At 36.5% G+C, this 27,427-nt stretch overlaps 1 long non-coding RNA gene across 1 annotated transcript in view; it reads left to right on the top strand.

The window, feature by feature from the left end:
• The window catches only part of LOC144305159 (uncharacterized), a 99,070-nt gene extending 72,008 nt beyond the window's left edge, over positions 1-27,062 (top strand). Inside the window, exon 4 of the long non-coding RNA XR_013372194.1 lies at positions 26,743-27,062. This is a non-coding gene — a long non-coding RNA (uncharacterized LOC144305159). The remainder of the gene's footprint in view (positions 1-26,742) is intronic.
• Positions 27,063-27,427: the final 365 nt, after the last annotated feature.

Raw genomic sequence — 27,427 nt, 5'->3', positions numbered from 1 at the left:
TGTTCTCATTTAGTAGTTCCACCTATCAAGTAGTCAGCATAGTGTCCATCACATGGTACGCTCTCAATAAATATTTATTGGGGAAAAAATGAACATATGGTTAATCCTTGGCAAATCATTACACATCATCTCATTTAACAATCAGTCAAGCTAGGATCTATGATTAACCAGTTGTCTTGTTTTTAGATCAAGGAACTAGGGTATAGAGGTTAGAGAATATAAGGCTAAATAACTTGGAGGTGGCAGGGTCAGCATTCCCACAGGGACTGGCTCTCCTTGTCCCCTGGGTCCCTCCTGTTATACTCTGCTGCATGCTGTCTCCAAGAGTTTTCTCCAGTCTTTCATTTATAAGCAAAGGACCAATTCCCATTTGCTTTCAGACTTCCCCACCCCCAGCATTCACCCAGGATCAATGGCTTCCTTTGTCCTGCTCACTATGTACCTTGGCCAAATCCCTTCCACTTTCAGAGCCCAAGTTTTTCTTCATCAGATAAATTAAGAGGATGGATTAGCTGACTCTTAATTTTCCGTCCAATTCTAAAATGCTGATGCTTTCTGAATTTAATTTCAGAACAGACATGCTGAAGTCCAAACTGCTGGGGATTTCCTCTCTGGCCAACAAAACAAAAACTCAGTCATGTACTGCTTGTAAATTTGCATCAAAAGGATGGAATTCAGCCCCAAAACAGGGCTGCCCTATGGGAATATATTTTTCGGATCAGAAGCTACTGATCACTTACAGCAGAGGTTATCAGTAGGTGGACGAAAAGTGCTATTTCTCCCTTCTTTCCGGTGAGCCAAGCATGGTTGGCAATTCAGACAGCCAGTTGGGAGTTTTCACCATGTGACAAGCCCAAAGGCATTTCTAAAGCTGCCAGCACAGAGGCCTGTCGAATCTACTAAGGAACCAGATGCAGCAGATAAAATATCTTCCACAGCTTGGCATCTGGGGCCTATGCTTGCCAGCTGAGAAAAGGGGCTGGGTGGCACAGTGCTGGAGGTGGGGGTGGTAGAGGGATGGCAGCAGAACAAATGACATACTTTCTCATTAAAGTAGGGGGAAAAGCAGCTCTGGAGAGCATGTCACAATTCTGGAAGTACTTGATTAAATGAAGGTGAATTGCATGTAGGTTATTATTATAGGAAATAGATTATAAGTAGGTCAATTATACCTTGTCACCTTAGACACTATTATCTTATTGAAAATAAAATTGTTACTGTTTTGCATTTCTAGAAAATGATAGTCTTTTCTGTAATTGATTCAGTATAATTGTATTCATCAAGGCAATCTTTATTTATATGTCTTGGATATTCTAGTTCTGCCCCCAATAGGAAATTTAAGATTAATGTGGGTTTTTTGTTGTTGTTGTCAAGCAGTAAATGACTATATGTTGAGCAATGTACCCTGATTTTTTTTTCAGAAGTATGTTTCCCATGTAGATTCTTCACATGATATTCATTCCATTCCATTCCTTTGGTACAAGTCATCATGTATATACTACATACATACATTCATTCATAGGGTGAGGATTACAAAAAGGAAGGAAAGTGTTTGTCTTCAAGGAGCTTACAGCCTAGAGGAGATACTGCTCTTAGGATCAGTGTAGGGGGAGAGCAGTACATGAGTAGAACAGTAGCCAAATTAAGGACATCTTTCTGCGTGTCATGTTTATGGCCAGACCTCCTACTTTCTAATACAAAAGATATGTATGTGCACATATGTGTATTTTTCTTCTTTGATTTGATTGAAAAAAACAAGAATATACTAAATGTACTTTTCTAACTATGTCAATAGTCTTTTTGAAAATAACTTTTTGCGTTTTTTGTTTTAATATAGTTTATGGATATATTAAAATGACAAAAAATGGTAAAAAAAAAAAGTGGCCCATAACTCTGTGCCATTTTCAAGTCAATGTTTTAGCTTCATGCCACTTTCTAGAACTTGTTTTTATGCACTCATATAATATGTTAAATATAGAACATTCTAGTTTTTCCATTATCTAATGTCAATCATTCCTCTACAGCTTCTCTCTTTTCTTTGTCCTTACCCTTCCCCACTTTGCACCATTACCCCCAAGCCCAGGGGGAAAAGAAATTGAAGACCACCTAGGATATATCTTTCTGTATTCCAGCAAGCAGTCCTAAGCCAGCAGTATTTTATCTTTTTTTCTCTCTAAAATAAAGGCCCTACCACATACTCTCCGCTTTTAGGTTGCATTTTTCACTTAATAGGATTTTTATCAACCATTCTACTATTGATGAGTATTATTTTCAACCAGTGTGCTTTAAACGACAACTAATGCTGAAAAGACCATTCTGTACATCTATCCTCATACACTTTTATTCTGTGGAGTAGATTTTCAGGAGTAGGATTAATAGATAAAAGGGTATATATATATATGTATATATATATAAATAGCTACTATGAAATTGTATTTCAAATTTCTATCAGCAATATATGCCAGAGTGATTTTTCTCCTGCATCTCCACCAGTACTAGTTATTATAACTTTTCACATTTTGCCAATTTAATGGATGAGCAGCACTATCTCATTATTCACTTGATTTACATTTCCTAACTACTACTGATATTTGTGTTTTCACAAGTATTGTCCTTTTGAATTTGTTGTTCAGTGGACTGCTGTTCTGATATTATAAAATGAGAGTTCTTTCCCAAAGTTCACAGTATTCCTTTCATCTAATTTCTGATAAGTGAATGGACTGTTAGGTTCTAGATGTCATGAAATAATTACGAGTCAGAGTAGTCATCCTGGCCACAGATCCAGCAGTGTCTAAATTGGAAAGGAACTTTGTGATTATGTAATATTCATTCACTCAACTAATTCATTAGAAAATACTTAATGATTTATGTGGTTGATACTATCCTAGGCACTAGAGGAAACACGAATTTTCCAAAGATAACAATTCATCTAATCATAAAAAGTATAAAAAGTCTCATCTAGCTAGGAGATCAGGAAGAGGAGTATGAAAGGTTACTTATTTTTTTTTAAGATTTTATTTATTCATGAGAGACACACAGAGAGAGGCAGAGATATAGGCAGAGGGAGAAGCAGGCTGCCTGCAAGGAACCTGATGTGAAACTCAATCCCAGGACCCCAGGATCACAACCTGAGTCAAAGGCAGATGCTCAACTACTAAGCCTCCCAGATACCTCCAAGACAGTTTATTTTAAATGGAAGGAAGAGGAGCAAAGTAAGGTTGTATGAATGTATATAGGGAATGGCCAAATAGTGCCACAGGATTTTAGAATAAGGTTTCTAGAGCCAAATTTAGGGAATCTTTAAAGTGGATAAATAGAGTCTACTAGAGTCAAGCATGAGCATTTAGTACAACTGATGTTGCCCACAACCAATGTTAAAAGAAATTACTTACTATTAAAACCTTCACCTAATATTCCCATTTACTTCTGGATCCCAAAAGGATCCCATATGGATTTCACTTTACTGACCCAGCATTGACATTTCTGTTAAAGAAGCCTTATAACAAACACTTAATATCATCCCTGCCATGTATCTAAAATTTCACTCTGTCTTTTCCCAGCATGCTTATTTTCAAACCACTTTTGGCTACACTCTATTCTTAAAGACTTGATTTTGATAACTCATTCTATCTCATCCCATAGCCCAACAGGATTCCCAAGGCCAAGGAGTAGACTCTAATGCCAGTTTTAAAAAGCTTTGAATACCACTCTTAAGATGTGTAGATTTCATGTCATTAAATAAGTACCTACTATGTTCCAACCACTGTTCTAGAAGCTGGGAACACAGTGATGAACAACACAGACCAAATACCTATGCCATGGAAGGACAATCTAGCAAGAAGACTTACAAGTGTTAAGTCTGTAGAAAACAACCTGAGGTAAAATCATGAGTCTGCCGCTTAACCAGCTGAGCCACCCAGGCACCCCAGAATCTGTATTCTTTTTAAGCACACTCAAAATATTCACCTAGATAGATAATTTGTGGGTCAATAAACCAACTCACAATAAACTGAAGGGAACTGAATTCATTTGAGCCCTGTTTTTTTTTTTTTTTACAACAATGAGATTAAACTAGAAATCAATAACAGAACAATATCTGAAGGCTCTATCAAATATCTAAAATTAAACCACTATTTCTAAATACATATATCTTGAAGTAAAAGAGCACAAGGTAAATTAGGAAATATATTTAATTGGATTGAAATGAAAATGCATCACAATGTGGGATGCAACTAAAACAGTACTTAGAGGAAAACTGATAGCATTGAATGATTTCATTTGGAAAAAAATTTGTCTCAAAGCAGTCACATAGTCTTTCATCTTAAAACAGAAAAATGAAGAGCAAATTAAATTTAAAGTAAGGAGAAGAAAGGAAATAATAAAAATAAGCAAAAAAAAAAAAAAAGAAAAAAAGAAAAATAGGGGAAAAAACTGTATCACTGGCAAGTCAATAAAATTAATAAAACTCTAACCAGACTCATTAGAGATAAAAGAAAGAATATAACAAATTAGCAATATCAGATTGAGAGATCCAAGATGACAACGTGGAAAGACCCCAACTCCCCTCCCCTCCTCCATGAACACAATCCCCTCCTCCTACACCTACACATAGAACAATTTCTCCCAAAGAAGAACATAGGGCTGATAGACAGCTTCTGCTCAATAAAAGACCCTACACAGAATGGCAAGAGAGACAAATGGTAAAAAGAGGAACCCACTTCCCCAACACCAAACTACAGTGGGGAGGGATAACACTGACTAAGCAGATTAACCCAGCCTGGGGCACAGAAAAAAAAATGCTATGGTATAAAAGAGCAACTAGAATTTAAAGGAACCAGCCAAATGATGGGGGACCTGCAGAATACTCCACATGGTCATGTCATGGCTGACAAATGCCATTGTTTATGTTCTCCCTCTACTTTGATTGCAGATAGGAGCAAGATATGGATACCTTAGCTCTAGATTCACCAGGACATTGTATGGAGCACCCCAGGATCTCCCAGCCCACACACTTCAGTTCCAACTCTCCTGCCAGAGCTCTCCCCACCCTACATGAACCACCACAGACCTCCTGGCCTGTGCCCATCTCAGCTTCAGCCATCTAGCAAGGGCATCCCTTGTGTATAATGCTCTCAGATACCTTGGCCTGTGTCTATTTCAGCTCTAGAATCCTACCAGGGCATTCTCAATGTAAAATGCCCCAGGATCTCCAGCTCACACCCTCTGAAGCTCTAGCCAGCCAAAGGAACCAGAAATACACAGTCTAGATGTTTCTACACAAGGCCATTCCTTCGAGATTGAGAGAAGTGCCTGTTCTAGTTCATAGAGACAAACAAAGAAGTCAAATGACAGAGGAATATGCTTCGAACAAAGAAACAAGATAAAAGTTTAGATAAAAAACTGAAATGAAATGGAGATTGACTTCTTTATCAGGTAGATTGCCTAAGTAATTGTTATAAAGATGCTCTCTGGACTGGAAAAGATTAGATGAACTCAGTGAGAACTTTAGAGATAGGAAATATAAAAAAGAACCACCCAGAGCTGAAAAATATAGTATCTGAATTGAAAAATACCATAGAGGGAATCAACAGCAGATTAGAGGGTACAAAAAAATATATCAGTGTTCTGACTGACAGGGTAATGGAACACACCTAAGTTGAAGATTAAAAGCAAAAAAGAATTATTTTAAAAAATGAGCATAGGTGAAAGCATCTCTAAGAAAACATTAAACATACTAACATTTGCATTAAAGGGGTTCCAGAAGATGATAGAGAAAGGTACAGGAAATTTACTTGAAGAAATAATAGCTGAAAACTCCCTTAACCCGGAGAAGAAAACAGAAATCCAGTTTTAGAAAAGAGTCTCAAACAAGATCCCAAAGGGGTCCACATTATGATACATAATTAAAATATCAAAATTAAAAATAAATAGAATATTAAAAGCAGTTACAGAGAAGCAATGAGTTACGTATAAGGGGAGAGCCATTAGGCTCTCAACTGATTTTTCAGCAGAAGCAGACAGAAGAGAATAGCAGGATATATTCAAAGTGCTGAAAAGTCAAAACCTACAACCAAGGATACTTTACTCTGTGTAAGGTTACCATTCAAAATTGAAGCAGAGATAAAAAATAAAAGTTAAAAATCTTTATCATCATTAAATTGACCTTACAAAAAATGTTAAAAGGGACATCTTTAAGCACACATACACAAAAAGGTATTAATTCAGGGGTGGGGGGAATGAAAAAATTTCATGAGTAAAAGCAATATATCAAAGGTAATAGATCAATCACTTGTAAAGCTAGAAGAAAGGTTAGAAGACCAAAGTAATAAAATCAATTTTATCTAAGTAATTAGTTAAGGGACTCAAAAATATAAAATAAGACATCGCATACATAAAACATGGAAGGGGAAGTAAAATATAATATTTTTAGAATCTGTTCAGCCATCAACTTACTATAGACTCCTATATGTATAAGATGTCATATATGAGCCTCGTGGTAACCACAAACCAAGAACCTATAACAGATAACATTAAAAAGAAAGAAATCTAATCATAACACTAAAGTAGGTCATCAGTCACAAGGGAAGAGAGCAAGAGAAGGAACAGAACTACAAAAAAATACCAGAAAACAATTAACAAACTGACGGTAAGTACTTATAATTTCATTAAATGTGAATGACCTAAATGCTCCAGAAGACATATGGTGACTGAATGATTATTTAAAAATAAAAGTGAGACTCATTTATATACTATCTATAAGAAACTCACTTCAGACATAAAGACATATACAGACTGAAAATAAAGAGAGAAAAGATTTTCCATACAAATAGAAATTTTTTTTAAAAGCTAGGGTGCAACACTTACATCAGACAAAATAGACTTTAAAATGAAGACTATAGGGACTCCTGGGTGGCTCAGCGGTTAAGCACCTGCCCAGGTGCTTGATTCTGGAGTCCTGGGATGGAGTCCCACGTCGGGCTCCCTGTGTGGGGCCTGCTTCTCCCTCTGCTTGTGTCTCTCCCTGCCTCTCTGTCTCTCTCTGTCTTTCATGAATAAATTAATAAAATATTAAAAAAAAACCACGAAGGACTATAATAAGATACAAAGAAGGGCATTATCAATGATAAAGGGATCAACCCAACAAGGACAATTGTAAATATCTATGCACCCAACATAGGAACATCTGGATACACAAATCAAACATTAATAGACAAAACTAGGAATTGAAAATAAGACAATAGGAGACTATAACATGCCACTTAAATCAATGGATAGATCATCCAACAGAAAATTCAATAAGGAAACAATGACTTTGAATGACAAATTAGACCAAATTAGACTGAATGGATATATATAAAACATTCTATCCAAAAACAGAATACACATTCTCTTCAAATGCATATGAAACATTCTCTAGGATAGATCACATGTTAGGCCACAAAATAAGTCTTAATAAATTTAAGAAGATTGAAATCATATCAAGCATCTTTTCCAACCAAAAGGCTATGAGATTAGAAATCAATTACCAACCAACCAACAAACAAACCTGAAAAAAATACAAATACTTGGGGGCTAAACAACATGCTACCAAATAACCAATGGGTCAAAAAAGAAATCAAAGAGGAAATTAAAAAATATGTGAAGACAAATGAAAGTGAAAACACAGCTTCAAAATCTTTGGGACACAGCAAAAGTAGCTCAGAGAATGTTTATAGTGATACAGGACTACCTACCTCAAGGAACAAAAAAAGTCTCAATCTAACTATACACCTAAAGGAACTAGAAATGAACAGGCCAACAAAACCCCAAGTTAGTATAAGGAGAGAATGGAGTGGAAATAAATGAAATAGGGATTTCAAAAACAACTGAAAGGTGAAACCAGATTTTTTTAAAAGATCATCAAAATTGATAAGCCTTGGGATCCCTGGGTGGCGCAGCGGTTTGGCGCCTGCCTTTGGCCCAGGGCGTGATCCTGGAGACCCGGGATCGAATACCACGTCGGGCTCCTGGTGCATGGAGCCTGCTTCTGCCTGTGTCTCTGCCTCTCTCTCTCTCTCTCTCTCTCTGTGTGTGTGACTATCATAAATAAATAAAAAAAATAAAATAAAAAATAAATTGATGAGCCTTTACCCAGACTCATGAAGAGAGGACTCAAGTAAAATTTGAAATGAAAAAGGAAAGTTGAAACTGACATCACAGAAATATAAAGGATTCTGAGACTACTACAAAAAAATTCTATGTCAAAAAATTAGACAATCTAGAAGAAATGAATAGATTCCTGGAAACATAATCTTTCAAAAGTCACTCACAAAGAAATAGAGATTCTGAATGGACTCATTACTAGTAATGGAGTTTAGTTAGTAATCAAGAAACTCCTAACAAACAAAGTTCAGGACCAGATGGCTTCACAGGAAAATTCTCCCAAACATTTATTTTTTAAAAGATTTTATTTATTTATTCATGAGAGACATAGAGAAAGAGAGGCAGATACATAGGCAGAGGGAGAAGCAGGCTCCCTGTGAGAAGCCTGATGCAGGACTTGATCCCAGGACCCTGGCATCAGGACCTGAGCTGAAGGCAGACACTCAACCACTGAGCCACCCAGGTACCCTTCTCCCAAACATTTAAAGAGTTAACGCCTATTCTTAAATATTACCATAAAAGAGAGAGAGAGAGAGAAGGAAAACTTCCAAATGCATTTGATAAGGCCAGCATTACCCTAATAACAAACCACACAGAGATACTACAAAAAAGAAAACTACAGGCTAATATCCCTGATGAACATAGTTGCAAAAGTTCTCCACAAAATATGCATTCAACAACACATCAGAAGGATCATCTACCAGAACAAAGTGGGATATTTTCCAGCGATGCAAAGGTAGTTCACTATCTGCACAACAAATGATATGATCCATTGCATCAACAAAATAAAATATAAAAGTCCTATGATCCATTCAAGAGATGCAGAAAAAGCATTTGACAAAACTCAATGTCCATTCATGATAAAAACTCTCAATAAGGTGGGTTTAGGTAAACTTACTTCAACATAATAAAGGCCATATATAATAAACCCACAGCTAATATAATAAATGGTGTAAAACTGAAAGCTTTTCCTCTAAGATAAGGTACAAGTCAAGGATGTTCATTCTTATCTTTATCAACATAGTGCTGGAAGTCCTAGCTGTGGCAGTCAGACAAGTAAAATAAAAGGTATGACCAAATTGATAAGAAGTAAAATGATCATTATTTGCAAATGACATGATACTATATATATAAAACACTAATGTCTCCACCAAAAAAATCTCAGAACTAATGAATTCATTAAAGTTGCAAAATATAAAGTTAGTAAGCAGAAAGCTTCTATGTTTTTATGCACTAATAATGAAGTAGCAGAAAAATAAAAGAAAAATCCCATTTATAATTGCACCAAAAAGAATAAAATCTTTAGAATAAATTAAATCAAGGAGATGAAAGGCCTATACTCTACAAACTAGAAAATATCAAAGAAACTGAAGACAACACACACAAAAAATAGAAAAATATACTATGCTCATGCATTTTAAGAAATAATATTGTTAAAATGCCCATACTATCTAAAGTAATCTACATATCCCTATCAAAATACCAAAATATATATAGAACAAATGACTCTGAATAGCCAAAGCAGAATACTCATCAATCTGGAAGTATCATAATCCCAGATTTCAAGATATACTACAAAGCTGTAATAAACAGTATGGTACTGTCACAAAAATAGACACGTATCTATATGGAACATGATAGAGAGCCCAGAAATAAACCCATACTTATATGGTCAATTAATCGACAACAAATCTATAAGAATATACAGTGGGGGAAAACAGCCTCCTCGATAAGTAGTATAGGGAAAACTAAACAGCTACATGCAAAAGAATAAAACTGGACCATTTTCTTTCTTTTTTTTAAGATTGTATTTATTTATTCATGAGAGACACAGAGAGAGGCAGAGATATAGGCAGAGGGAGAAGCAGACTCCTCACAGGGAACCTGATTCAGGACTTGATCCCTGGACCCCAGGATCATGCCCTGAGCCAAAGGTAGATGTTCAACCACTGAGCCACCCAGGGGTCCCAAAAACTGGACTACTTTCTTATACCATACACAAAAATAGACTTAAAAAGAAGTGAAGACCTAAATGTGGGACCTGAAGCCATAAAAGTCCTAGAAGAAAACATAGGAAGTACATCGGCATTAGCAACACATTTATGGATCTGCTTCCTCAGGCAAGGGAAGCAAAAGCAAAATTAAACTATTAGGATCACATCAAAATAAAAAGCTTTTACACAGTAAAGAAAACCATCAACAAGACAAAAAGGCAATCTACTGAATGGGAGAAGATATTTGCAAATGACATTATTGATAAAGAGTTAATATCCAAAAGATAGAAAGAGTTCTTTTTTTTTTTTTATATAGAAAGAGTTCATAGAAAACCACCACCCCAAATGATCTGATTAAATAAGTAGAGGATCAAAGTAGACAGTTTTCCAAAGATGACATCCAGATGGCCAACAGACACATGAAAAGATGCTCAACATCACCAATTATCAGGGAAATGCAAATCAATACCACAAAGAAATATCACCTCACAGAAGTCAGAATGGTTAGTTTCAAAAAGACAAGAAATAATATTTGTTGGCAAGGATGTAGAGAAAAGGCAACCCTCACACAATGTTGATGGGAAGGTGAATTAGTACAACCACTATGGAAAATAGTATGGAGTTTCCCATGAAAATTAATAGAAATACCATACGATGTAGTAATTCCAGTACTGGGTAATTACGTAGGGAAAGCAAAAACAGTCATTTGAAACAGATACATGCACACCTATGTTTAATGCAGCATTATTTACAATAGCCAAGGTAGGTAAGTAACCTAAGTATCCATTGATGGATAAATGGATGAAGAAGATGTGGCAAATATATATACATTGAAATATTACACAGTCATAAAAAATGAGATCTTGTAATTTGTGACCATATAGATGGATCCAGAGAGTATAAAGGTGAGTGAAATAAGTCAGAGAGGTGAGCAAGAAAAGAAAAGAAACTGGTGGTTGCCAGAGGGAAGGTGGGTGGGGGAATGACCTAATCGGTGAAGGGGATTAAGAGGTACAAACTTCCAGTTATAAAATAAGTCACAGAGATTAAAAAAAAATACAGCATAGGGAAATAGTCAATAATACTGGAATAATTTTGTAAGGTGGCAGAGGCTAACTACACTTACTGTGGTGAGTACTGCTTAATGTATTTTATTGTTAAATCACTATGCTGAACACCTGAAACTAATATAACACTGTATGTCAAACATACTTCAATAAGAAAATTGCCCATATCAGAAATGAAGTTAAGTAGATAGAAAGGGAGAGGGAGAGAAGGAAAAGGAAGGGAATGCAGGAGGGAAAAAGAATATCTCTGTAGAGTCAACAGACATTTAAAAGGAATATTGTGAACATTTGCTGATCAGTTGAACAATTTAGAGATGGGAAAATCATTTGAAAGACATAGATAGATACCAAAGATCATTCAAGAAGAAATAGATATATTTAATAGCCATACATATTAAAGAAAGTAAGTTTGTAGCTAATAACTTCACCACAAAGGAAACTCCAGGCTCAGATGACTTCACCGGTAAATATAATCAATCATTTTGTGGAAAAATAATATTAATTCATCAGTTGCTCACAAACTCTTTTAGAAAATCAAAGAGATGGGATACTTCCCAACTAATTTTATGAAGCAAATATTACCCAGATGGTTAAAGCAAAATCATTGTAAGAAAGTGAAACTCAAGACTTTGTTGAGCCATCCATTGTATGAAATCTTGTTATGACAGCCCAAGATAACTAATACAGCAACTATGAATAATGAAAATTGAACTAAAAACAGTTACAATAGCATCTGCAATGTAAAATGCCTAGAAAAAAATGTAACGTATAAACATGTACATGCATATTATATACACATGTAAGTCTATATATCCTTATGCAGATTGTAAAGTCAATATATAAAATACATATAAATAATATCAGTGATGAAGCTGTTATGAGTGGCTTTCACCTCTGTAGGTTATTAGAAAAACATTAGCAGATGACGTTAGGTGGTAGGCATTTATCATGAAAACTCACAGGGAACGAAAGAAGCCTGGGGGATGCAGCTCAGCAGCTGTGAAGATACTTGTAGACACTAAGTCTTTGGTTACAGTACGTATTTAATTATTATAATTTCTGAATGTTTTTCGGAATGAATGTGTGAAATGCTTTTTCCTGGTATTTCTTCCTGCTGACTGCAAGATTCCAGTATGCTGATTAGCTGAAATCAGTCACCATAAGTCACGCCAGAGACACTGTTAGAGTCAGATTGTGAATCTGGAATGCCAAATAAGTTTCAAGCTGAGGGCCAAACTCTGATAGATTAGTAGTGACTGCCTGGAGCAAAAGTTTTGAGAAAGGACGTTGAGACTTTACTAGAACTCAGTAAGGGAGAGGACTACAGTCAGAGGCCTGTCTACTGTGGGGGTGTCAGCATACACACCTTACATTAGCCATTCATGTCTGAAACATCAACTTTGGATCCAGGGGACAGAATCTGGCCCTCTATTGGCATTAAATAATGGTACAGAAAATCAACCTTTGACTTTTGGTGACATTCAGCTTCCTGCTCTATGCAGAATGACCTTATACATTTTTCTTGCCCTTTTCACAATTATTAAACCCAAACACAATTACTGACCTTCTGAATGTCATCATTTGATTAGCTATTCTGCAGTGTTACAGAAATGAAAAATTCTTTTAATGTATGCATGTGCCCGCCCACACTCCCACACCACACATATCACACACAAAGTAGAAAGATGTGCTCTAACAGAAGGAAAAACTAAAGTTCACAGATGTGTTTTGACTTGCCCATTCAGGCAACTGCTAAATGACAAACACAGACTTAAAATTTAATTCTTTTGTTCCCAAGTCCAGTGTACATTTCAGTATCACAAGCAAGGATCTTTTTTTTTTTTTTTTTTTTATTTATGATAGTCACAGAGAGAAAGAGAGAGAGAGAGAGAGGCAGAGACACATGCAGAGGGAGAAGCAGGCTCCATGCACCGGGAGCCCAACGTGGGATTCGATCCCGGGTCTCCAGGATCGCACCCTGGGCCAAAGGCAGGCACCAAACCGCTGCGCCACCCAGGGATCCCAAGGATCTTTAAGTTATAAGACACAGAGTCACATGTAAGAACAATATGTAATTTGGCCAAAAGCAGAAAGTTATGGAGTTGCCAAAGAAAGACTCCATTTATAAATCTCATTACAGTTAGGATCACTTTTCTTTTATGGTTAGAGATCCTTTCTGGGGGGATTACTTCTATCATATGAGGTTTCATACTGTTTTAAAATAATCTATTTTCTGGTTTCTTCTCTACTCCATCAGAAGCAACTTGAAAACATTCCTTTAATCTATGTCCATAGAGAGAAACACAGTATCTGGCATAACAGAGGTACCAAAAAATGGTAATTGAGTGACTAAATAAATGAAAATGATTTTCAAACCTTTATAAGATTGTTGCATTTGTCACAAAAGTGATCCAGGGATCTGAAGAAAAGTAATGATGTACCTTCAAATACAGTCTGTCACTTATTAATGTCAGCTAGATACCTGGCACTGAGCCAGGCACTTTAATACACTTTTTCTTTCCTTGACCACTCACACTAAGTCTGTGAAATTAATGTTTGGCCCTTTGTACAGAAATTAATGCTCTGAGAGACCAATATATCCTATTTCACACAGTAAGATCCAAACCTTTACCTTCAAAGCCCAGTGCTCTTTCCAAATATTAAATTAAGGAACTAAATACATATCTGGGAATATTTCCTAGAATGATATTGATCAGGATTCTACATAATTCTAGTCTTTGAGATTATAAGATCTAAGAGCATATTTGTAAAATATTTATCTTCTATTTTTAAATTATATTCTTTGTGTCCTAGAATTTGAAGTAAAATCTACTTCACAGTGTCATGGCATATAATGTTTTCCTCTACAGATCCCTGAGCAGGTCCAACCAGGTTGTAATTCAAACTTACAACAATTTTCCACTTGTAGCATAGCTTTCCTCCCCATTTTGTCCTTTGGATAACCTTATAATGACTTTTACTGTATTTATGCAAGATCTTTCCAATTAGCCCATTGGAACCTTCAAATAGAGAAGAAACAGAAAAGAATGAAAAGAGAAAAGAAGAGAAACAATGATCTGGGGTAGCATTTAACTAGCAGGAATTTTTTACACTGTCAGGTCATAGAAACACAGAAAGTCAGAAGAGTCCTAGGGTTCTCATAATCCAGCCCCATGATATTTAGCGATATGTTTACTTTGGCATTTGTAAAAGAACAGAGAGTTTATAGTCAGCCAATCTGGGGTCAAATCCTGACTTTGCTACTTTTGGCTTTATGAGTTTTATTTGGTATGTTACTTTACCTTGTTTTCCCTAATGATAAAATAAGAATACAGATATTTAACTCATAAGATCACTTTAAGGACCAAATGTGGCCATATATACAGCACTTGGCACATGCCTGGCACATAAGAAGAGCTTATAAGGGTCACCCTCTCTGTCGTTATTGTCATTGCATGGTTCATGGGGGCAACTATTGCTTGGTAGGATTGCACACTGATGTTATTGATTGTTCAGCTACTCTTAGGCAATGGCCTCCAGCTTAGTAAAAGTGTCAAAAAGTAGACTGGACCACAACGCCACTAGTAAGCTTTTTCATTTTGATACTTAAAATAGTATTCTAGTGGTAATATCTACAAATTTCAGAGCAGGATTTTCTACTTCAATATGTGTATTTTCCAGTGGAAGCTTCCTTTTTTCCCATTCATTTATACAAACTTATTTTATTAAAAGTTTAGGATTGATTTCAGTCTCCTTGCCTCAATTTCTGTAATACTACTGAATGTTCTCCCTCTCTTTACATACCTCAGTCAAGGGAAAGTGAAGTGACATACATGTCAATGGTGCATACATTTGGGAAGTGTAAACTGGGCATGCTCAGTTTAACCCCTTCCTTTCTTCCACCATCCCCCCTTGGAGCAGTATTTCCCAGGGAGCACACATTCCCCCCCTGTCCCTAAATGCCAAATATTTTCTGGGGCCCTGTGGATGTTTGGTTTTGTCTCTAGGTAGGGGATAAATCTGTAAAATCTGTATTAATATTAGGAGTTTACTGCCCCATGTATAAAATACATCCTCCAATTTAGTCTTATCAAAGTTGGGAGCCAACATATTTTGGCTCACTGTTTAAGAACTTGAACTATAAGGGAAGTGCTGTTTTGAGAACTTCCCCAAAAAGCCCTGGGTTGAATCTGGGATGACAAAATCTTTGGTTCAGGCTATTTTTATTAGTTTTCCTTCTAGTCCTTTACTAAACAGTTGTTGTGTGCACTACATTAAGATATGCCATCTAACATATTTGTCAACTAGGTCTGCATATGATTCCAAGATATTTTTCAGATTATAAACATGGACCTTGTTTGGAACCAAGCCAAGGCTAGTCTGGAGTTTCAGGGCTTTTCTGCTTATATATTATTTCTGAGGCTGTATGTTATAGTATCTGCTAATTATACTTATGAATATTGGAGGTCCAGATTGTGGTTAGGATTTGAAATAAAATAGATTAATGTGCAAATAAAAAGAAGTGTGGGCTACTATCAAGTTAGAGATTCAAATTCTGCTTGTAGAGAGAAAAATAGGAAAAATAATCACAGATCCCAAACCAAAAATTCATTAAAGCATTCCTGTGATGCCTTAGTCTTGGGAAATAAGCTGGCTCAGAAACACGCAAGGGCCAAAAGCAGCAAAGTAATTAAAGGGTGCTCTGTAGGTGAAGAAAAAATGGGGTCTTAGGAAATAATTTTAATTCTGGCAATGGCAAAGGATAATCTATGAAGAAATCAAAGAGTAAAGAACGTATTTATAAAGATAATCAAGCTTTCAGAGGACAAGCTAGACCTATATAAATACAGGGATAAAAACAGTGTATCAAACACACATCTGATTGATTTAAAGGATGAAACTGGAGAAAATGGAGGACTTAGGCTGAGAGTGTCTTGTTTATTCTTCTCAGATTTACCAGTCAGATGAGTCACTCCATCTCCCTTGGGATATACTGAGTAAAGAAGCAGAAAGAGGTCAGAGGTATAAGACTACCTGGACTCAATTTACCTAAAAGAAAATACAAGAAATTGAGAGAAAGGATTTCTTCCTAATACTCAGCAATGAACTGCATAGGATTAAAATGAAATATAAAATTAAAATCCATAGAAGAGCAAACCTCTTAACCATTAGTGTTAATTCATCTGTTACTAGCATATAGTTTATAATTTAGCAAAAAAAAAAAAATCCCTACAATCTTCATACCAGGTACTATGCTAGTTACTATAGATGAACTAATATAGAAGATACAGTCCCTACTTTTAGAGTCTTCAGGTAAGATGATGAATAAATTTAGTGTGTAACTGAAATATGATGTATAAATGGTAGCATGGAGGTATTCATAGGAGGGCTGGACAAAGAGCAGACTTAACACAATCTGGAAACTGCTAAGCTTCAGGGTTGGCTTTTAGCTTTTTCACAGCCAAGATGACGAGGTAACCATGGTGAGTTTCATAACTTTCAACATCTTGAAGGAAAAAAATATATCAATTCTTCAGGAAAGACTGTCTTTTTCTTTTCAGCACTAAATTAGAAATTCTTTTCATGGAATTTTGTAGGAAACATTGCATGATGTAATTGGTAATGTTCACAGCATCAGTTTTTCAGCCATCACAGAAGTGATATAGATTTGTCTCTGATCATGGATTTTAATGATAGTAAAGAACATATTGTACAATATACATTACCAAACTTATTGCATATCAGAATCACTTTGGGATCTGTTTTAGAATACATATTCCCCAGCATTAATACTCATTCTCCAAATCTTAAATTCTAATAGCTTATATTCAGACTGTAACTCTTTCTTTTCTGTTCTTACACTGTATTCCCACTAGAGCTGCCATTAGACCTTATAGAGATTTCTAGTCCATAATCTTCCCAACCTATCTGTTCTCTTCTTGGTGTGCTTCCTTTTTTTATTTCAAGTTTTTATTTAAATTCTACTAATTAACACATTTGGTAAAATTGGTTTCAGAGATAGAATTTGTAGTGGTGCAGAACTTACATATAATACACAGTGCTCATCACAGCAAGTGCCCTCCTTAACAACCATTACCCATTTAACCCATCCCCCACCCATCTCCATCCATTGACCCTGTTTGTTCTGTATAGTTAAGAGTCTCTTATATAAGTAAAATGTCTGAATTAGAATTTAAAACAATTATAAAGATAGTAGCTGGGCTTGAAAAAAAGCATAGAAGACACTAGAGAATCCCTTACTGCAGAGATAAAAGACTAGAAACCAGTCAAGCTAAAATTTAAAAGGCTATAGCCAAGATCCAAACTTGAAATGGGTGCCATAACAATGAGGTTGGATGAAGCAGAGTAATGAATCACTGACATAGAAGATAAAATAATGGAAAATAATGAGGGCCTCCTGGGTGGATCAGTCAGTTGAGTATCCAGCTCTTGTTTTCAGCTCAGATCATGAGATTGAGCCCTATGTTGGGCTCTGAGTTCAGTGCAGAGTCTGTTTGAGAGTCTTTCGCCCTCTCTTTCCATCCCCCTCTGCTCCTTCCCTTGCTCCTCTCTCTAAGAAGTAAATAAAATCTCTAAATAATTAAAAAAAAAAAAAAAAAAAGGGATGCCTCAGTGACTGAGCATGGTGACTCAGTGGTTGAGCGTCTGCCTTTGGCTCAGGGCGTGATCCTGGGGTCCTGGGATTGAGTCCCGTCAGGCTCCCTGCAAGAAGCCTGCTTCTCCTTCTGCCCCCCCCCCCCACATTGTGTCTCTCATGAATAAATAAATAAAATCTTAAAAAAATAATGAAGCTGAAAAGAAGAGGGAGATAAAGGTAATGGACCATGAAGGTAGACTTAGAGAACTCAGTGATTTATTAAAATGGATAACATTGGTACCATAGGAGTCCCAGAAAATGAAGAGAGGAAAGGGAGGGGAAGGAAGATTGGGGGGGGGGGGGAGAGAGAAGCAAACAATGAGACTCTTTAAAATGTATTTTCTTTCTAATTTTTATTTAATTTCTACTTTAGCTAACATACAGTGCAGTATTGGTTTCAGGAGAATTCAGTGATTCATCACCTACATACAATACCCAGCCGTCACTGTATCAAATGCCCTCCTAAATACTCATCATCCACCAGCCCATCCCCCACCCATCTCCCTCTATCACCCGTTTGTTTTGTCTTTAAGAGTCTTTTGTGGATTGCTTCCCCTCTTTCCTTCCCTCCCCCTTCTATATGCTCATCTGTTTTGTTTCTTTTTTGTTTTGTTTTGTTTTGTTTTGTTTCTTAATTCCACATATGAATGAAACTATATGGTATTTTTCTTTCTCTGACTTATTTCCCTTAGCATATTACACTTTACCTCCATTCATGTCATTGTGAATGGTAAGATTTCATTCTTTTTGATGACTAAGTAATATTTCATCACACACACATACACCCCTTCTATATTCATCAATTGATGGACTTTTGGGCTCTCTCCATAGTTTGGCTATTGTTGATAATAATGCTGCTATAAACATTGGTGTACATGTACCTCTTTGAATTAGTATTTTTGTATTCTTTGGGTAAACACCTAGTAGTGCAATTGCTGGATCACAGAGTAGTTCTCTTTTTTGCTTTTTGAGGAATACCCATACTGTTCTCCAGAGTGGTCCCACTAATGTGCATGAAGAATTCCCTTTCTCTGCATCCTAACCAACACCTATTTTTCTTGTGTTAACTTTAGCCATTCTGACAGGTGTTAGGTGGTATTTCATTGTGGTTTTTATTTGTATTTCCCTGATGATAAGTGATGTTGAGCATCTTTTCATGTATCTGTTGGCCATCTAGAGGTCTTCCTTGGAAAAACGTCTATTCTTGCCTTCTGTCCATTTCTTAGCTGGATTAGTTGTTTTTGGGTGTTCAGTTTGATAAGTTCTCTATAGATTCTGGACACTAACCCTTTATCAGATATCTCATTTGCAAGTATCTTCTCCCATTCTGTAGGCTGCCTTTCAGTTTTGTGAGCAGTAAGTTGCTATGGTGAGGCCAGAGTGGTTGCTGCTTATATTCTCCTCTAGGATTTTGATGGTTTCCTGTCTCACTTTTATGTCTTTCATCCACTTTGAATTTTCTTTTCATGGGTAATTACTTAAGCTACCTTCTTCCCAGAATCCTCAATCCCTCAAGATATACATCTTCAATCATCCCATGATAAAACTTTGATCCTCTCTGATTTACCAGAATTCTAGACTTATGGATGCAAGAAACAAGCAAGGATTTTAGGATTTTAAGAGTATCAAATTATCTTTAGAAAAGGTCTCCAAGTTCTAAGAATATAATCGTGATAAAGAGCAAAGAAATTGTGTAGGACATCTGCTTGCTATTTCTGTAAGATATTGGACTGAAATTTAAGTATTTACCACATGGAAACTGAGAGAGAAGAGTAGGATGCACTTACTAATAATGCTTTTACTTAAGGAAATTATGGACTAGTTAAAGAGATATAGCAGATAACAGTACCTAAGTTTCTTGAGTGCCTACTATCCTCCAGACACTTTAAATCCATAACTAGGCTTTAGAGTATCTTTGCCAGGTAGCTTTTAATATATTATCACTTCAACACCTAGCAGTGTAAAATGGTCATTTCCAAAATATGGTACCTGGACCATGTGCATCAATATTATAGGGAAACTTGTTAGAAATGAAATTTGGGGAACTCAACCCAAACCTGTGAATCAGAAACTCCAGAGGTGGGGTAGAGTAACTGTTATTTAAAGAAGCCCTAAAAGTGCTTCTGATGAAAGCTGAAGTTTGGGAACTACTTGCTTAAAACAGCCATATATTTTTAAGCTCACAATTTAATTATATGTGTTGGTAATTTGTGCTGGGCTGTCTGTGGGATTCTTTTCATATCACCTGTGTTCACTGTTCACTTATTCATCTTCCTGTGAGTCAGATTGTTGCTGGCTTTTCTACAATGTCCTTAGGAGGACAGCTCATCTCTGTTCCAGGTGGGCTCATATAATTCAGGAAGCTAGTGTTAGTTTGTTCAAATGATAGCTGAGTGGGAATCAGAAGAGCAGAAGTGAACATGTAAGGTCTCTTGAGGCCTACGTTCAGAACTAGCACATTCACATCCATCATATTTTATTAAAAAAGGTCTCAAGACTAGCTCGAGTTCAAGGAGTGGGAAATCAGACTCCACCTATTGATGCATAAGCTACAAAATCACATTACAAAGGGAAAAGATACGAGGTCAAGAATGGAGGCCATCATTTGCTAACAGTCTACAACCTAAGATACACTTACATTGAATCTGTTAGGTTAAGAAATTGAAATTCAGCAAATTTAAATAAATTTTACAAGGTCATTCATCTTGTAAGTGCAGATTCTAGATTTGAACCTAAGCTTGTCTAGTTGTAGTTTGGTACTACCATCAGTGAACACATAAAATCTCTTCTGGCTAGAATTTAGGGTAAAGAGGAAAAGGACATACATTTAGAAATATAGGCTCTGACAAAGAGACCTTGGTTACCAAGGTAAGGAATATGAGCTTGAAGATTTTTGAGGGAAACTTGAAAATAAAGTGTTCTAAAGTTCCAATGATACTTATCTTTATGCAAGTTATCTTTTTGTGGATTTATTCATGGAAACATTTTATTTTGGAGTCCCTTTCTATAATTTTCAACTGTCTTCTATCCTCTTTAAGTAAGTATTGTTCAGGGAATACAGAACTACCAAACTAATTTGGACACATTTAGATATGATACTAAATAGACTGAAGAGTTGAGTTAGGTCATACTTTCTCTAAATCAAAGCTTCCCAACTGAGCATTGTGCAGTAGCACACAAATATAACTCAGCAATCTGGGAACTGCCATAGAGTGGCTGGAGAGCCCTTGAGAGGAGGGTTGGTTCAGGCCACAAGCTAGTGTTCCTTTTCTCTGATGTGTAGTACAAACATTAAGCATTATTCTTTTCTATGTGTTCCATATATATATATATATATATATATAGAGAGAGAGAGAGAGAGAGAGAGAGAGAGAGAGAGAGAGGCAGGCCTATACTATACTAGAGGCCCTCTGTGACTAGCATCCCAAATCCCAGAGGATGCTAAAAGAACTCCATCAGTATTTAAAGAAAAAAAAAAAGGGGGCTCTGGAACCCTGGAGCCAATTCTGGGAATATCCCAGAATTGTATTCTAGGACTCCCAAGTGACTCTAATAACCCACCAAGTTTGTGAATCACTGTTATAGAAAGTTCTATAGTCCAGTAACCTGGTCTCCTAATTTCTTATCTTTGGTTCATAACAAAGTATAAAAGGAAAGATAGCAGTCATACCCTATTCTAATTTGTACCCACACCCAATAGTGACCTCTTTAATAGTAGGGACCACATCCCCAAATTCTTTAACTACAAAGGCTTTCCAATTTCATTCCCTCCATGAGCCATACCTGGAATAGCCTGACTTCTCTGGGATGACCAGTCACAGGGAAAAACAGATACTCAAACACCTATTTAAATTTTCATGTGGCCTGGAACTTCCTATAAGGGGCCATAAATCTAGACCATAACCACACAATAAATGGTAAGTTTGTGAGGGGGCCTGGACTAAGAAAAAAAAATGTATATAAAGTTTCTAAGAGGAAAATCACACTAAGCGAAGTCTGGCAGAATGGAACAGACCAAATGGGCTTGACTATTGAAGAGAGCAGTATTTTCATTTATTCTAGCAGATTACTTTTGAGCATTCTCTCACCCAGACATAATACCACCACCACCATTATCCTGTGTCCAAAGTCTCTGCAAAGAAGAGTCATTTGAGAAGAATGGTATCACTAGGTGCACCAATCAGCTCTGTTATCGAAACTCCCACTGAAAGAGTTGGTCAGGTAAAGTGGAAAAAGTGAACCAGTTGGTGGGTGATGGAATCCTAGAAGTGGGCTCACAGAGGTCAGTGGTGGAATGGGTAGCTGTCTGGGGGCATAGAGTGCCATTGTTTAGACGAGGCCAGGAGGAGGCCATGTGGCAACAACCTGTGAGTGGATAAGTGGCTGGTGGTCATGGTCAATTAAGCAAGATGGTGAACATATAGGATGATAGAACGAAGGATTGTAAAGAAATAGTTAAATTATACTTGTTTATTACTTTTAACATAAAATACTTCTTGAGTTTTACTAGGTATGAAGTACTGTTTAAGGCTATGGGTGTTTGTCAGAACCAAAACTGAAAACAAAACAAGAAGGAACACTTGTTCTTATGGAATTAACATTTTGGGGTGATTATTTTATATAGAAAATTACATCTCCTCTGGAATACTCAGAATAATTTAAAATTATTGGCAAATAGTGGGAGTAGTGGTAAAGAACAAGAAAAGACTGTATTTCAGGTTAGTCAAATTAGTGGAGGCTCAAAGCTTTGATGATTAATGAAGGGATAAATTTTATTATATTAAACAAAAAATACTTAAAAGGGTTAAAGTCCTTACTTCATAAAATACATTCCAGCATATAATCCCAAACATTTGGGGAGTATTTCTGTTTTCAATTGTTCCAACACACATCTCTATGTGAACATATAGAAACAATAATAACTTGAAATTACATTCTAGCTATGAATGGTGACTCATGTTTTTGTTTTTAACAATTATGAATTAAGCATCATGGAGATCTGTGATAATTCTTGGGAATACAAAGATAATTGAACACAGCTCCTGCTCTTAAAGGGCTCACATTCTCATGGTGCATACACATAAAAATGAATATCCATAGTGATTCTTTTGCTCTAATTGAGGTAGATGAAAATTGTCAAGGAAGGGATATCACTGCATCTATTGGGAAGTCAAAGAAATCTCAATAAAGGACCTATCATTGGTGCTGGTTCTTGGACAACACAAAACGGTATCTATTAGTCAACAAGGAAGATGAAGGGTTTCTCTGGATGGATAAACAGGACTCACAGAGAATAGTAATGTTCAGGAGGATGGAGTATTCAGAGAACCACAAGATACTCAATATAGTTTTAAAAAGCTGGATAATGTATTTTCCTTTTCTCTGGCTTTCCCCAATCTTACCTCAAGGCGATATAGATTCTGACTCTGAGATGTATCAAAGAATATTAGAATGTTTCATTTGGAAAGGCTTCTTTAACCTTGTAGTTCATGTACAAATTATGTTTTGCACTGTCTATATTTTCTATGTTGCATATATGCACATAATTTTTCAAACAATTATAATAAAAAATAAGTACATTGTGCTTACCTATCTTACCCATTGAGAAGTCCTTAGCAGGCTGTTCATGCAACCACTCACACAGTGATTCTGTCCCTCAGCATAATCACAGGCTTACCAAGCCTTTTTATATAATTAGTTAGACTGACTACAGGTGCTACTAAATTAAGTTTGTGCTATTTTAAGCCCAGCAGGTGTAACCACATTCCATGAATCACAGTGATTACAGCTAGAAAATCATCTCCTGACACCCCCATTTAACCCTTTAGGAGAAAAGTTAAGTAAACTTGGATTAAACAGTATTCTTTTTTTTTTTTTAATTTTTTATTGGAGTTTGGTTTGCCAACATATTATAACACCCAGTGCTCATCCCATCCAGTGCTCCCCTCAGTGCCCATCACCCAGTCACCCCTTGCCCCACCCCACCTGCCTCCCCTTCCACCACTCCTTGTTCGTTTCCCAGAGTTAGGAGTCTCCCATGATCTGTCAACCTCTCTGATTTTTCCCACTCATTTTCTCTCCTTTCCCCTTTATTCCCTTTCATTATTTATTATATTCCCCATATGAATGAAACCATATGATGATTGTCCTTCTACAATTAACTTACTTCACTCATCATAATACCTCCAGTTCCACCCACGTTGAAGCAAATGGTGGGCATTCGTCATTTCTAATGGCTGAATAATATTCCCTTGCATACATAGACCACATCTTCTTTATCCACTCATCTTTCAATAGACAACAGTATTCTTAAAGTGAAATAAGGTAGGCGTTCATAGGAAGTGCCTGGAACCTTACCCCAGGAACCATGAAGCCGTCGCTCAAACATTGTTGCAATTAGGCTCTATGGAAGAGAATTTCATCAACTATGCAGTATTATAGAAACACGGTAAATGCATTTTATGTGGATTTCCTATGTAGGAACACTTCTCTCTAGATCTGCACTAATACAGTAGCCACTAACCAAATGTTGCTATTTAAATTTAAATTTGTATTAAATAATATTGTATAGAATTAAAATTCAGTCCCTCAGGTTGCATTAGATATGTTTCAAGTTTTCAATAGCTATGTGTAGCTAGTTGTCCCCATATTGAACAGCCCAAATATGGGATATTTTTACCATCACAGAAAGTTCTACTGGGTAGCTCTGCTCTAAATAATATCTTAAATGAGCCATTCATTTTATTATTTAACCAAAAGGAATAAAAATGATACATGTGTATTGTGTATCTATCAAATACAGAGGAGAAGCAGGAAGAATACAGACTGGACAGGTCCTTTCCTAAATGAACTGTGTGTGGTGGGGGGAGGTGGGGTTTTTTGTTTGTTTGTTTTTAACCTCCTTGGGTCCCAAGATAATATCCAATAGTAGAAGTTAAGGAAATAGTTATTGACAAAGGTACTGGTTGGACTAAATTGTCTATTTTCAGTCAAATCTTTTCTTGGCCACTTTAATATCCAATCTACTGCAAAATCCATTAGGACAATCAATCGAATCATATTGTGAAGACATCCAAATCCCACCGGATCACTTATTTTTCAATGCATAGCTTTTCGTAGGACAGATGCCATAGCAGGAAAAAGATATTAAAATACATTGAAATTTATTTTCCTCTTATTCATCCAGGGCTCCTAAAAAATATAATTACTCTTTACAAAGGCCTTGAAAGTCTGGCCCGACACTGCATGAAGTCCCAGCCTCTTCTCCCATGCAACTAGTTTGCTGACTTGCCCTGAATATGCATTGTTCTCTCCCACCTCTGCACCTCCCAGCACACATTCACTTGCCCCTAGGATCCTTTGCACTGCTTCCTGCCAATTTACCTAAAAATCCTACTATCCTTTAAGGCCAAGTCATCTCTTTTCCTCTATTAAGACCCATTTCTCCCTCCCTTAGCCTAAATGCATCTTTTCCCCTCTCTAATTAAATCTCTGCTGAAAGGATTTTGCTCAGCTCTTAGTGTAGGACCTTACATAACTAGATCCTCAGTAGATATTTGGTAAATGAAAGTGCCCACTGTCACAGAAAAGAACAATACATTTACAATTATAAACATTTTAGGAGTACTTTTAAATTTACAAAGTACTTTTTAACATATCTTATCCTCACAGAAATCCTATAAGTCACGTTGTTATTATCCCCATTTTACAGATGAGGACATTTAGGGTGGGACAGATAAAGGGTCTTGCCCAAAGTGTGTTAGTCCCTATCTTAACAGAAATGGCACACTCCGTGCGCTTTTTTTTTTTTTTTTTTTTTTAGATTTTAGTTATTTATTCATGAGAGAGAGAGAGAGAAGCAGAGACACAGGCAGAGGGAGCAGGCTCCATGCTGGGACCCCAACGTGGGACTGGACCCCGGGTCTCCAGGATCACACCCTAGGCTGAAGGCGGTGCTAAACCGCTGAGCCACCCAGGGATCCCTCCGTGGGCTATTTGAAGAGTTGCGTGAAAGTACTATGTATAGTGTAGCTAAGGTTAAGGGAAATGAGAGAAAATAAAACTCTTGGAAAACCTCATAGCCTGAGAAGCATTATCAACCTTGTGCCTGAATGGATAAGAGATGAAGCTACCACAACACCCTACAGGGTCACCACCACCTTTTGCTCAGGTCCCAAGATCAAGGAGCTGTCAGGCCCTTGTTGTTGGCTAAATCAAACCAGAAGGCACACCATAAGAGAGCCCGAGAGAGCAGTCCATGAAGGCCGGTGTCACAAGATTCAGGCAGGGCACACATGGGGATGGGCATGTGCTTTGTGCTGGAGGAAAACTAATACAGGGTCGAAAACAGATTTTATCCCAAATTTAAAGCTACACAGCTACTGGGCTACAGAGCCATGAACCAGGACTCAGAATTTCTATTCTTTTCATTTTGCTACAGCTTTGACACATAAGAAATAACTCTGCATGTGTGTGTGTGTATGTGTATATGACCTTAATTAAATTAAAACTTTCCCAAAATATAAGGATTACATCTTTTATGACCTTGAATAAGTGATTTAATTATATGGACCTTACTTCCCTATTTTGCAAAATAGAATCAATAGTACCTCCCAGGGTGTGGCAGAGATTAAATGAGACAATATTTATAAAATGCTAGCATGTAACTTGGCACAGAGTAGATGCTTCATGTATTTTAGTGATTAAATAAAAGTCATCACTCAAGGAAAGCAAAATATGATCAGAGTCTCTTGGAAATATTCAGAAAGAAGTTTGTTTTTTGTTTGTTTTTACTATGGCCTGATTATGAGGTTTTCAGATTGTTTTATGTAAATGATACCATGAGAAGAGTGGAAGTCAAGATATGATCCCCTTTCTCCAGGAGATCCCTGTCTGTGAGGAAAGATGGACATATAAACAGCTAATTGAGAAGCGGCTGAACATAGGCATGTGGAACATGAAGAGAGCCCCTACCAGGAGTTAAAGAAATCTTCAAAAAGAATGCAACTCTTAAATTGGGTCTTGGAAAATGTGTTAGAAGGGTGAACAAGAGAAGGCAAAAGAAAATTCCAGAAAAAGAAAGATGACTTGTGAATTTAAGAGATAATGTGTGTCATGCAAACTGTGGCAACTTTTCCACTGTTTTCTTACAAATATAAATGAGAATGTGGTCTAGAAATATAATTCTAAGTACCCCACCATGACTGCAGATTTTTTTCTTTTGAAAACAATGTTATCTAAAAAGGTCATGCTAATGGTGTATTGTATTCCACAATATATTAAAATTTTAATATATCAAATTATTTGTCCCACATTTTTCTTTAAAAAAATAATTGAATCCCTAAAAAAAAAATCTGTCATTCTGATCCTGTAGGGTATATATTTCTTGGAACATCTACCTTCTACGTGAACATTTATTATAGTTTGAGAAGGTGAGGCAGATGTAAAAGTCCTATGTAAACTCTTTACAAATGTGAATTACCCTTATTATTTACAGACTTTTAAACTAAAATTGGAAAAGTGTGGTCAATTACTCTGGCCTTCTCAACCCCACAGGAGAATTGGTT

This window comes from Canis aureus, chromosome 3 (assembly GCF_053574225.1).
Source record: "Canis aureus isolate CA01 chromosome 3, VMU_Caureus_v.1.0, whole genome shotgun sequence".
Classification (NCBI taxonomy): Eukaryota; Metazoa; Chordata; class Mammalia; order Carnivora; family Canidae; genus Canis; species Canis aureus.
Note: the sequence above shows the minus strand (reverse complement) of the source record. Positions and strands in the feature narration are given on the sequence as shown.